The sequence below is a fragment of the Nomascus leucogenys genome, chromosome 14 (assembly GCF_006542625.1).
Source record: "Nomascus leucogenys isolate Asia chromosome 14, Asia_NLE_v1, whole genome shotgun sequence".
In the NCBI taxonomy this organism is placed as follows: Eukaryota; Metazoa; Chordata; class Mammalia; order Primates; family Hylobatidae; genus Nomascus; species Nomascus leucogenys.
Window position 1 is genome coordinate 74597095 of NC_044394.1, and position 13846 is coordinate 74610940.

Here is a 13846-nt window from a genome sequence, read left to right on the forward strand (position 1 = left end):
AGCATATCAAATCCAACAGAACATCAAAAAGATTATATGCTATGGCCTAGAGGGATTTACTCCAAGGATGCAAAAATAGTTCAAGACACACCACTCAATAAATGTGACACATCACATCAATAGAAACCATAACAAAAACGATAACTCAGCTGGGCACGGTGGCTCATGCCTGTAATCCCAGCACTTTGGGAGGCCAAGGCAGGTGGATTGTTTGAGCTCAAGAGTTGGAGACCAGCCTGGGCAATGTGGTAAAAGCCGTTTCTACAAAAAATACAATAATTGGCTAGGTGTGGTGGCGAGTGCCTGTGGTCCCAGCTATTCGGGAGGCTAAGGTGGGAGGATCGCTTAAGCCTGGAGGCAGAGGTTGCAGTGAGCTGAGATGGCACCACTGCACTCCAGCCTGGATGACAGAGCCAGACCCTGACGCAAAAATAAATAAATAAATAATATTCAATATATACAGAAAAAGCATGTGATAAAATTCAATATCCCTTCATGATAAAACCCCTCAACAAATTAGGTATAGAAGGAATATACTTCAACATAATAAAAGCCATAGATGGCATACCCACAGCCAATGTCATACAGAGCAGGAAAATGCTAAAAACCTCTCCTCTAAGAACTGGAGCAAGACAAGGATGCCCACTTTTACACTCTTACTCAGATAGCACCGTAAGTCTTAGCCAGAGCACTTAGACAAGAGAAAGAAATCAATGAATCCAAGTTGGAAAAGAGGAAGTCAAATTGTCCCTGTTTGGTTTTCATCCACAGTTTCTGGATCATAATTCCCATAGCCCTTGATACAGACTTTTGTTATAATGTTGGGAGCATTAAGTCTCAGGGACATGCCTCTGACATTCTCCTGCCCTCCTTTCACTTTAATGTTCCCCCGCCTTTCTGATTGTGAGTCTTGAGAGGCTCTCACCCTATACCTCTGTGGGAGGAATGCTGCTGCCATGAAACTTCCATAAAAATCCAAGAAGACAGGGTTCAGTGAGCTTCCTGATAGCTGAACACATGGAGGCCGACAGGAAGGTGAAGAAAAACTCGCCCACATGCTGGGAGGGTGGCGCACTCCAACTCCACAGGATCAGAAGCTCCTGCGTTTGGGACCCTTGCAGACCTCATCCTATATATCTCTTCATCTGGTTGTTTATCTGTATCCTTTAAAATATACTTCATAGTATACCAGTAAATATAAGTGTTTCCCTGAGTTCTGGGAGCCACTCTAACAAATTAATTAAATCCAAAGAGGGTGTTGTGGGAACTTCAACTTGAAGGCAATCAGTCGCAAGTTCCAAAGACCTGGACTTGGGACCGGTGGTTGAGGGGAAGGAGAGAAGAGGCCTGGGGACTGAGTCCTTAACCTGTGGGATCTGGCACTATCTCCATGTAAATAGTGTTAGAACAGAATTGAAGAACATTCAGCTGGTGTCTGCTGCTTGGTTGCGGGGAAAGATCCCCATACATCTAGTCATAGAAGTTTTCTTCTGTGTAGATGATTGTTGAGATGGGAGAGTAGAGGAAAACATGGTTTGAGGAGAGAATTTTCCCCATGCATATGAAGAAAAACTTTCACTGCTGAATTCCACCAAACTTTTAAAGAACTCACTCTGATTCTTCTCAAACTCCTCCAAAAAATTGAAAGGGAGGGAATTCTAAATTCATTTCACAAAGCAAGCATACACCAGAAAAGTGTCTGAGACAGGTCTCAATCAATTTAGAAGTTTATTTTGCTGGCCAGTTGTGGTGGCTCACGCCTGTAATCCCAGCACTTTAGGAGGTCGAGGCGGGCGGATCATGAGGTCAGGAGATCGAGACCATCCTGGCTAACACGGTGAAACCCCGTCTCTACTAAAAAATACAAAAAATTAGCCAGGCGTGGTGGTGAGTGTCTGTAGTCCCAGCTACTCGGGAGGCTGAGGCAGAAGAGTGGTGTGAACCCAGGAGGCGGAGCTTGCAGTGATCCGAGATCCCGCCACTGTACTCCAGCCTGGGCAACAGAGCAAGAGTCCGTCTCAAGAATAAAAAAATAAAAAAGTTTATTTGCCAAGGTCTAAGACTACCAAAAAGTCTTAGAACTGATAAATAGATTCAGTAAAGTTGAGAATATAAAATCAACATACAAAAATCAGTAGCATTTCTATACACCAATAACAAACTTTCTGAATAAAACATCAAGAAAGCAATCTTATTTTAAAAGACTACCAAAAAATGCCTAGGAATAAATTTAACCAAGGAAGTGAAAGACATCTACACTGAAAACAATAAAAGACTGATGAAAAAAATTAAAGAGGACCTAAAAGTGGAAAGACACTCCATGTTCATGGGTTGGGAGAATTAATATTGTTAAAATGACCACACTATTCCAAGTGATCTACAGATTAAGTGCAATCCCTATCAAAATATCAATTATATTCTTTGCAAAAAAATTTTTAAAAATCCTAAAATTCATATGGAACCACAAAAGACTCTGACTAGCCAAAGCAAACCTGAGAAAAATAACAAAGCAGGAGGCATCACACTACCTGACCTCAAAATATACTATAAAATAGTAACCAGAAAAGCATAGTACTGACATAAAAGCAGATATATAGACTACTGAAACAGAATAGAGAAACCAGAAATAAATACAAGTATCTACAGCCAACTGATTTTCAACAAAGAATATACATTGACAAAAGAATACACATTGGCAAAAGGACAGCCTCTTCACTAAATGGTACTGAGAAGGCCGGGCATGGTGGCTCACGCCTGAATCCCAGCACTTTGGGAGGCCGAGGCAGGTGGATCACCTGAGGTCGGGAGTTTGAGACCAGCCTGACAAACATGGAGAGATCCTGTCTCTACTAAAAATACAAAATTAGCTGGGCATGGTGGTTCATGCCTGTAGTCCCAGCTACTCGGGAGGCTGAGGCAGGAGAATCGCTTGAAACCGGGAGGCAGAGGTTGTGGTGAGCTGAGATTGCGCCGTCGCACTCCAGCCTGGGCAACAGGAGTGAAACTCTGTCTCAAAATAAATAAATAAACAATAAATAAGTAGTACTGAGAAAACTGCATGTCCATATGCAGAAGAATAAAACTAGACCCCTATCTCTCACCATATACAAAAATAAACTCAAAATGGATTACAGACTTAAATGCAAGACCCAAAACTACAAAACTACTGGAAGAAAACATGAGGAAAATGCTTAGGTCATCGAGCTGGGCAAAGATTTTATAGATGAGACCACAAAAGCACAGGCAACAAAACAAAAATAGACAAATGGGATTATATCAAACTAAAAAGCCTCTGCACAGAAAAGCAATCAAAGAGTAAAGAGTCAACTTGCAGAATGGGAAAAACTATTTACAAACTACTCATTTGACAAGGGATTAATATCCAGAATAAACCAAGAACTCAAATAACAGCAAATAAAACGCAACAACAAATAACCCAATGTTTTTAAATGGGCAAATGATCTAAGTAGACATTTCTCAAAAGATCTACAAATGGCCAACAAGCATAAGAAAAAATGCTTAATATCACTAACCATCAGGGAAATGCAAATCTAAACTGCAATGAGACTTCATTTCACCCCAGTTAAAATAGCTGTTACCAAAAAGACAAAAAAAATAACAAATACTGGAGAGGATGCAGATTAAAGGGAATTCTTTTACACTGTTAGTGGATATGTAAATTAGTACAGCCATTGTGGAAAACAGTATGGAGGCTCCTCAAAAAACTAAAAATTAAACTACCATATGATCCAGCAATCCCACCACTGGACATACATCCAAAGGAAAGAAAATCAGTATGTTAGAGAGATATCTGGCTTTCTGCCTCCGCTGCTGCCACGGTGCCCGTGAGAAAGCTTGTGGTGAAGGGGGGCAAAAAAAGCAGGTTCTGAAGTTCACTCTTGGTTGCACCCACCCCGTAGAAGATGGAATCGTGGATGCTGCCAATTTTGAGCAGTTTTTGCAAGAAAGGATCAAAGTGAACGGAAAAGCTGGGAACCTTGGTGGAGGGGTGGTGACCGTCGAAAGGAGCAAGAGCAAGATCACCGTGACATCCAAGGTGCCGTTTTCCAAAAGGTATTTGAAATATCTCACCAAAAAATATTTGAAGAAGAATAATCTTCGTGATTGGTTGTGCATAGTTGCTAACAGCAAAGAGAGTTACAAATTACGTTCCTTCCAAATTAACCAGGACGAAGAAGAAGAGGAAGACGAGGATTAAATTTCATTTATCTGGAATATTTTGTGTGAGTTCTTGAATAAAACTTGGGAACCAAAATGGTGGTTTATCCTTGTATCTCTGCAGTATTGATTGAAGAGAAAATTGGAAATCATAGTCAAAGGGCTTCCTTTGGACCTCCACTCACTTATTTGTGACATGACTTCTTTTTTTTTTTCTGCTTGAAAATGTCAGTTCTTGTGGTAATACTAGAGTAGAAGGAGAGGGTGACTTGACGGAACTGACAGCCATTGGGCAGGCAGATGAGGGTGTGGAGGTGTGGGCTGAAGGGAGTGACCATTTTATTTTTAAAAATTTAACTGTCAATCATTTCTGTGGCTTTTCCCAAAGAATGATTCAGGGATACAAGTGGGCTCCTCTCATTCATTAAAAGAAAATGTGACATCTTTCTAAGATTTTCTGGAAAAATGACAGTGTTAATAAAACGCAGGTTTCTGGGCCATTCGTCTTACTTTGATTTTTTTAATACAAATTTCTCTTGATGCACACAGTTATGTCTACTAATCCTCTTCCTCGTAGAGAGAGAAACTGTGCTCCTTCAGCATTGCTGCACAGTCCGTCACTCTCCATAAAGGGGTTTGGGGAATCAATTGTAAAAGTCCCAGGTTCTAAATTAACTAAATGTGTACGAAAATGAATACGTAAGTAATCTGTTTCTACAAGTCTTTGCAACAATCTGTCACTTTGGTCTCCAGCAGAGGGAGCTGGATGAATAGTGCTTCCAGATGTGGCCTCCTGTGTGGGGCCTGAAGAAGTAAGTGGCTGAGAAGCCTCCCATGCCAAAGAGATGGGAGGTGCCTGGGAAATAGCTGCCTCATGCGACTTAGGCCATGACTGGATTTAATGTCAGAAGTCATTCTACAAACAGTGGTGTGCTGCAGTTCGTGCAGAGGCTAGAGAACCGCGGAAGGGGGCTACCAAGGCTGGGAAAAAAGATGCAATTGTTGCCGTGAGTGACTTTGAAAGACCCTGATGCCTTGTGGTGCCCTTCTGAAATTTGAACAATAATGCAGAAGGGTGTGTTTTAGAATTTACGGTGTATGAAATTCATGTTTTTAAAAGAACTTGCTTACAGATGGTTTCCACACCTGAAATTGTGCTCTGCGAGTTGCATAGCTGGAAATTCAATGTTTAATCCTACCTTGGCTCCAATTTAACATTTGGTGCTCTGTGGATTGAGCTGAACATGTTGAGGCTTTGCAATTTCACTTGTGTTAAAGGTTCTAGCATTTTCCATTTCTATGCAAATTTCTTTGAAGCAGAATTGCTTGCATACTTCTTCTCTGCCTTCACAGAAGGCAGAGTTTCTTTCAAACTTCACTGAGGCATCAGTTGCTCTTTGGCAATGTCCCTTACCTTGATTATTAACTATAAGTTTGTGGCTTGAGTTTACAAATTTTACTTATTTGTTGCATTAATTTTCCCATGTAGTAAGTAATTTTTAGTTTGATTGTGAAAAAACCCTGGGCTGAAGTTAGCACTTAAGTTAAAAAAAAATTTTTTTTAAACTAGTCCCAGATTTAAAAACTTGTAATAAAATTGAAACTCACTGGTTTTTCTCTTTTTGAACTCTTGTAATCAAGTTTTGATCACATTTTCTGTTAAAGTGGCTAACACATGGCTACTAAAAAAGAAAAAGAGAGAGAGAGAGATCTGCATTACTGTGTTTATTGCCACACTATGCATAATGGCCAAGATATGATATCAACCTGCTCACCAACAAATTAATGGATAAATAAAATGTGGTCTATAACCACAATAGAATACTATTCAGCCATAAAAAATAAAATTCTCTCATTTACAACATGAATGAAACTAGAGGATTTCATGTTAACTGAAATAAGCCAGGCACAGAAAGGTAAATACCACATGTTCTCACTTATATGTGGAAGATTAAAAAGTTGAGCTCATAGAAGTAAAGAGTACAATAGTGGTTATTAAAGGCTAGGAAAGGCAGGGAGGTGGGAAGAATAGTGGGAGGTTAGTTAATGGACAAAAAATTATAGCTGGATAAGAGGAAAATGTTCTAATGCTCTATAACATTGTAGTGTGACTATAGTTAACAATAATTTATTGTATATTTTTAATAGCTAGAACAGAAGATTTTTAGTGTTCCTACCACAAAGAAATTGTAAATGTTTGAGGTGATGGATATGATAATTACCCTGATTTGAGCATCAAACTTTGTATACATGTATCAAAAGATCACACTGTACCCCATAATTATTGTGCAATTATTATGTGTGCAATTAAAATTGCACATGTACAATTATACATGTGCAATTATTACGTGTCAATTAAAAATAAAAAAGAAAGAATCCATTGACCATATATATGAGACTTTTTCTGAGTCTCTATACTATTTCATTGGATATGTCTGTCCTTATGCCAATGCTATTCTGTTTTAATTACTGTAGCTTTGTAGTAAGTTTTCAAATCAGAAAGTATGAGTCTTCCAACTCTATTCTTCCTTATAAAGATTGTTTTGGAGATTCAGGGTCACTTTCAATTCTATGTAAATTTGAGGATCAGCTTCCCTATTTGTGGGAAAAAAATAGGCTGTGGAATTTTAGAAGAGATTGTATTGAATTTGCTGATCACTTTCAGTAGTTTTGACATCTTAACAACGGTAAGTCTTCCTATCCACGAACACAGAATGTATTTTCAATTACTTTGATCTTTTTAATTTTTTTGTAGTTTTTATCTTTTATAGTTTTCAGTGTGTCAATCTTTCACCTCTTCAGTTAGATTTATTTCTAAGTAATTTTTTAGATGCTATTGTAAATGGAATTTCTTTCTTAATTTCCTTCTGGTATATAGAAAACAATTTGTTTTTGTGTGTTGATTTTGTACACTGCAACTTTGCTGAATTCATTTATTAGCTCTGAGCTTTCTTGTGGATTCTCTGGGGTTTTGTATACAAAGGATTATGTCATCTATAAATAGAAATAGTTTCACCTATTCCTTTAGATTTGGATGACTTTTTTTTTTTTTTTTGAGATGGAGTCTTTCTCTGTCACCCTGGCTGGAGTGCAATGGCATGATCTCAGCTTACTGGAACCTCCACCTCTCAGATTCAAGCAATTCTCCCACCTCAGCCTCCCGAGTAGCTGGGATTACAGGCACCCGACATCATGCCAGACTAATTTTTGCATTTTTTGTACTGACAGGGTTTCGCCATATTGGCTAGGCTAGTCTTGAACTCCTGACCTCAGGTGATCCGCCCGCGGCCTGCGTCGGCCTCCCAAAGTGCTGGGATTACAGGCATGAGACACTGCGCCCAGCCGACTTTTTTTTTTTTTTTTTTTTTTTTAATCAGGATCTGGCTCTGTTGTCCAGGCTGGAGTGCGGTGGTGCAATCTTGGCTCACTGCAACCTCAGTCTCTCAGGTTCAAGCAATCCTCCCACCTCAGCCTCCTGGGTAACTGGGACTACAGGTTTGTGCCACCATGCTCAGTTTTGTTTTTTATTTTTTGTTTTTTTGTGTGTATTTTTTGTAGAGACAAGGTGTCACTATGTTGCTCAGGCTGGTCTCAAACTCCTGAGTTCAAAGGATCCGCCCACCTTGGCCTCACAAAGTGCTGGGATTACAGGCACGAGCCACCATGCCTTTTCTTGTCTGGCTAGAACTTTCAATTCGGTGTCAAATAGCAGTGGGAATCTTTTTCTTGTCCCTTGTCTTAAGGGGAACTCATTCAGTTTTTTACCATTGAATATAATGTTAGCTGTAAGTTTTCCAGAAACACACTCTATCATGTTGAGAAATTTTCCCTCTGTTCCTAATTTGCTGAGAGTATTTATTATGAAAGGGTGTTATTTCCTCAAATGCTTTTTCCATGTCAATTGAGATGATAATGTGATTTTTTTTCTTTTGTTCAAATAATGTGATGTACTACATTGATTGATTTTCTTCTGTTGAAACATCTTTGCATTCCATGGTAAAATTCCATTTGATTGTGAATAATCCTTATAGTAGCTGATGGAGTCAGCTTTTTTTTTTTTTCATTTGACCTAGATGGGCTACGAAACCTAGAGAAGGATCACATGGCTTGTAATTTCACTCCCAAGACAGCGATCTCTCTCTTCTCCTAACTCTAGAAAGGGAACTGCTCCGGCTGCAAGAGAAGTTTCTCCTTCTTGGAGATCTGCGACGAGGTGGAGGACTCCTCCTACAATAATCATCTTAAGGACGATGACCCCAAGAGGGAGGTGGGCCACGATTTCTACTTCTTTTTTCACCGTTCGACAGTTCCACTCCCACACAGCGGCCACGTAGTGTTCTTCCATCTAGTTCTCAGACCACATCAGCTGCATCTCAGGGATCTTCATATTCAACAAAAGCAAAGCCAGGAGGGTTTCTAGCAACCCACACACTTCAGAGTGGTCCATAGTAGCCAAAAGTCCGTTCCAATTCAGTCTTGTTGCCATTGTTTCCAAGGTTGCCTGCATAAACCTACATAAACCAAGTCAGGCGGATCACGAGGCCAGGAGTTCGAGACCAGCCTGGCCAACATGACGAAACCCAGTTCTCTATTAAAAACATAAAAATTAGCCAGGTGCGGTGGCACATGCCTATAGTCCCAGCTACTCGAGAGGCTGAAGCAGGAGTCACTTGAACCCGGGAGGCAGAGGTTGCAGTAAGCCGAGACCACGCCATTGCACTCCAGCCCGGGGGACAGAGCAAGACTCTGTCTCAAAAAAAAAAAAAAAAAAAGATGAAGATGTATGTGGTTTGTGTTGACAGACGGAAGTCCCTGCCTTGGTTTCCCATGAGTCTTTTATATTCTCCTTGTGATGGAGACTCCAGGCTTGTGCGCATTCCCAGGGCAGGAACAGTGCCACAGACCAAGGGCTTCACAGTAAACAAAGCAGGTGACCAGTTCCCAACATACATTATTCCACACTGAATTTGATACATTTTCAAGGAAACAGTGTTGTGAGAAGGCGGCCTAGGTCTGTCCAGGATCTAGGTCTGCAATTAATTAATACTTTACTCACAGCATTCAAAAGAGAATAAACAATAATATATACACTTATGGCCAGGCATGCTGGTTCATGCCTTTAATCCCAACGCTTTGGGAGGCTGAGGCGGGTGAACCTCTTGAGCCCAGGAGTTTGAGACCAGCCTGGGCAACATGGCAAAACCCTGTCTCTACAAAAAATAAATACATAAATAAAATTAGCTGGGCATGGTAGTGTCAGCCTGTAGTCCCAGCTACTTGGGAAGCCAAGGTGGGAGGATCACCTGAGCCCTGAGAGGTGGAGGCTGTGGTGAGTCATGATGGTGCCACTGCACTTCAGTCTGGGTGACAGAGTGAGACCCTGCCTTCCCCGCCAAAAAAAAAGAAAAAGAAAAAGAGAAAGAAGAAAAATACTTAAGTATCAAACCCTCCAGCTTAAGAAATGAAACAGGCCAGACGTGGTGGCTCCTGCCTGTAATCCCAGCACTTTGGGAGGCCGAGGCTGAGGGATCACCTGAGGTCAGGAGTTCAAGATCAGCCTGGTGGCCGCACGCAGTGGCTCACAACTATAATCCCAGCACTTTGGGAGGCCAAAGGGGGCGGATCACAAGGTCAGGAGTTCGAGATCAGCCTGGCCAATGTGGTGAAACCCCGTCTCTACTAAAAATACAAGAATTAGCTGGGCATGGTGGTGCACACCTATAGTCCCAGCTACTCAGGAGGCTGAGGCAGGAGAATTGCTTGAACCTGGGAGGCGGAGATGTGGTGAGCTGAGATCATGCCACTGCACTCCAGCCTGGGCAACAGAGAAAGACCATCTCAAAAAAATATATATAAAAAATTGAGCTATTTGAATTGGACACATGGAATCCATTGGAGGATGTTTCAAATATTGGGTCATCTTCCAATATTTACTCCAACTAATTCTCCTACTATTGGACCAACCCCCGATACACAAAATTTAAAATTTTACACTTATTTTTAATTTCTCCTTTGGTTGCCGCAAATAAAGTGAGTGTGTCCCCAAAAACTCATATGTTGAAATCCTAAACCCCAGGTGAAGATATTAGAAGGTGGGGCATTTAGGGAGGTAATAAAGTGGTAAGGATTAGTGCCCTTATAAAAGAGGCCCCTTGGCCGGGCGAGGTGGCTCATACCTGTAATCCCAGCAATTTGGGAGCCCAAGGTGGACAGATCACCTGAGGTCGGGAGTTGGAGAGCAGCCTGACCAACGTGGAGAAACCCTGTCTCTACTAAAAATACAAAATTAGCCAGGCGTGGTGGTGCGTGCCTGTAATCCCAGCTACTTGGGAGGGTGAGGCAGGAGAATCGCTTGAACCTGGGAGGCAGAGGTTGTGGTGAGCCAAGATTGCGCCATTGCACTCCAGCCTGGGCAACAAGAGTGAAACTCTGTCTCAAACAAACAACAAAAAAAGAGGCCCCTGGCCAGGCATGGTGGCTCACGCCTGTAATCTCAGCACTTTGGGAGGCCGAGGGGCAGATCACAAGGTCATGAGTTCAAGACCAGCCTGACATACATGGTGAAACCCCTGTCTCTACTAAAAATACAAAAATTAGCCAGGCGTGGTGGCACATGCCTGTAGTCTCAGCTACTCAGGAGGCTGAGGCAGGAGAATCACTGGAATCCACGAGGCGGAGGTTGTAGTGAGCTGAGATCGCACCACTGCACTCCAGCCTGGCAACAGAGTGAGACTCTGTCTCAAAAAAGAAAAAGAGAGAGACCCCAGAGAGATCCCTCAACTTTTCCACTATGTGAGGACACACGAAGTCAGCTGTCTGCAACCCAGAAGAGGACTATCACCAGAACTAGACCATGCTGGCACCTTGATCTCAGACTTCTAGCCTCTAGAAATGTGAGAGATATATGTTGTTCATGAGCCACCAAATCTGTGGTACTTTGTTATCGCAGCCTGAACTAAGGCAGTCCCCAGACTGACTACCTCATGAATGCATTTTACTTCTCTCTATCTCTGCTTCACCTCTATTAACTTTTACAAGTCATCCAGTTGTCCATCTTACACATCCCTTCCTCTGTGGTCATGCAGACACTGGAGGAAGGTCTGAAGCTAGTCATTCTTCTTTCTGAAGTAGCCTCAAAGGGGACCAAGTCAACTGGATGCTCTCTGGAGTAAACTCACTTTTTATTCTTACATCTTTCAAGGAACACCTCTTAGAAAACACAAGCAGATCAGCAAGAGGTTTATTCAACCCATTCAAAGAAACAGCTTTTCAAAGCCCATGTGATGGACAACAAGGTGTCTCTTTCTCTGAACCTTTCCTCAAAATGATATAACGTGTTCCTGGCCAGGGCTTAGGTGTCAACCTCACAATCTACCTGATATGGTTTGGCTCTGTGTCCCCACCCAAATCTCTTCTCAAATTGTAATCCCCATGTGTTGAGGGAGGGACCTGTAATCCCCACGTGTTGAGGGAGAAAGGTGATTGGATCATGGGGGCAGTTCCCCCATGCCATTCTCCTGATACTGAGAGAGTTCTGACAAGATCTGATGGTTTTATACGTGTTTGACAGTTCCTCCTTCACATGCTCTCTCCTGCCACCTTGTGAAGAAGGTGCCTGCTTCCCCTTCCGCCATGATTGTCAGTTTCCTGAGGCATCCCCAGCCATGTGGAACTATGAGTCAATTAAACCTCTTTCCTTTATAAATTACCCAGTCTCAGGGAAGTTCTTTATAGCAGTGTGAAAACAGATTAATATACCACCGCACTGCACTTCCCTCCTTCCTTCAGCCAGGACACCTGGGAGTTTTCCTTTCTGGTCTTCAGTTACCTTTACCACATCTCCAATAGTGTTTTGTTTTTGTTTTTGTTTTTAATTGAGACAGAGTCTCGCTCTGTCACCCAGTATGGAGTGTAGTAGCGTGATTTCGGCTCACTGCAACCTCTACTTCCCAGGTTCAAGCGATTTTTCTGCCTCAACTTCCCGTGTAGCTGGGATTACAGCTGGGATTAGTGACCACACCCAGCTAATTTTTGTATTTTCAGTAGAGATGGGGTTTCGCCATGTTGGCCAGGCTGGGCTCAAATTCCTGACCTCAAGTTATCTGCCCACCTCAGCCTCCCAAAGTGCTGGGGTTACAGGCATGAACCACTGCACCCAGCCAGCTTTGTATTTTTTAAATAAGAAAAATACAAATAGAATTAGAGAAATTGTTTTGTCATGAAAACATGTTTGGGTGTGTGCCATTTGGAACCAGAAGTAAATATCTTTTATATTGATGTTTTCAACCCGTCTACAAAATAGAGTTCATTTCTCCTACGTGAAGGAACGTCTGCTGGTCAGAGATGAAAAAATAAGTTGGAAAGTCATGGCCTTCCAGCACTGGCTTTGCTGGACTGGGAGTCCCAGGGCAGTGTGCTCCTCCCTCTTGCAAAGTCAGCAGCCGTCTTCACATGGCAGAGCTGTTAAATCTGTGCTCTGTCCAAAAAGGCCAGTAACAGCTGAATGCTCTCCAGCCATTTGGGGATTTTGTCTGCCCTGCATTTTTTAATCCTTTTACTACACATACAGTGGTGTGCTTGAGCCAGATAGTACCAAATGTTCAATTTTCAGGAATTTAGCAAGCTGACTGTTAAACCACTGAAAGCTTGAAATCAGCTATGGTGGGAGCATTTACACCACAGAAATCAGTAATTGGGGCTTTTTTCCTTTTCAATCTAGAGAACCAAACCTTTACTAGCACACCACTGTATATATATACTGTATTTTAATACAGTATTGCTGGGCACAGTGGCTCATGCCTGTAATCCCAGCACTTTGGGAGGCCGAGGCAGGTGGAGCATGAGGTCAGGAGTTCAAGATTAGCCTGGCCAAGATGGTGAAACCCCCTCTCTACTAAAAATACAAAAATTAGCCAGGCACGGTGGCAGGCACCTGTAATCCCTGCTACTCGGGAGGCTAAGGCAGGAGAATTGTTTGAACCCAGGAGGCGGAGGTTACTGTGAGCCGAGATCATGCCATTGCATTCTAGCCTGGGCAACAGAGTGAGACTCCATCTCAAAAAATAAAAAAAAATAATAAATTTTTTAAAAATAGTATTATTTTTGTATTATTTACTGTTTTTAGTAGTATCCGTATCAGTTACCTGTTGCTGATTAACAAGTTACCCCACAACATACTAACTTAGAATGACAACGATCATCTATTTTGCTAATGAATCTTCAGTTTGGACAAGGCTTAGTGAGGACAGCTCATCTCTACCACCTGCTGTGTCATCTGGGGGAACTTGACTGGGGCTAAAGGAGCCACTTTAGAGATGGCTTACATACATAGCTAACAAGTTGCTGCTGGCTTCTGAGGCAAGACAGAGGTTGTGGGACAAGGGCCTTATTTCTTCTCCATGTGAGCCTCTCTACAGGCTGTTGAGCTTCCTCACAGCGTGGTGGCTGGGTTCCAAAAGCAAGCATCCCTAAAGAGTAAGACATAAGTGCATGGTAGGTTCATAGCTTGGCCTTGGAAGTCAGTGTCAGTTCCTCAGTAACCTCTTGGTCTATAAAGCACAGAGGTTTGCCCTCTTTCAAGGGGAAGGAGCATAGACTTTACCTCTTGATAAGGGAGTGGCAAGGTTCTAGGGAGCATGTGGGCTGGGACATACTGTTGTAGACATTG

At 42.1% G+C, this 13846-nt stretch overlaps 1 pseudogene; it reads right to left on the minus strand.

Moving 5' to 3' along the window:
- Positions 1–4364: 4364 nt before the first annotated feature.
- The window catches only part of LOC105740804, a 29189-nt pseudogene continuing 19707 nt past the window's right edge, over positions 4365–13846 (minus strand).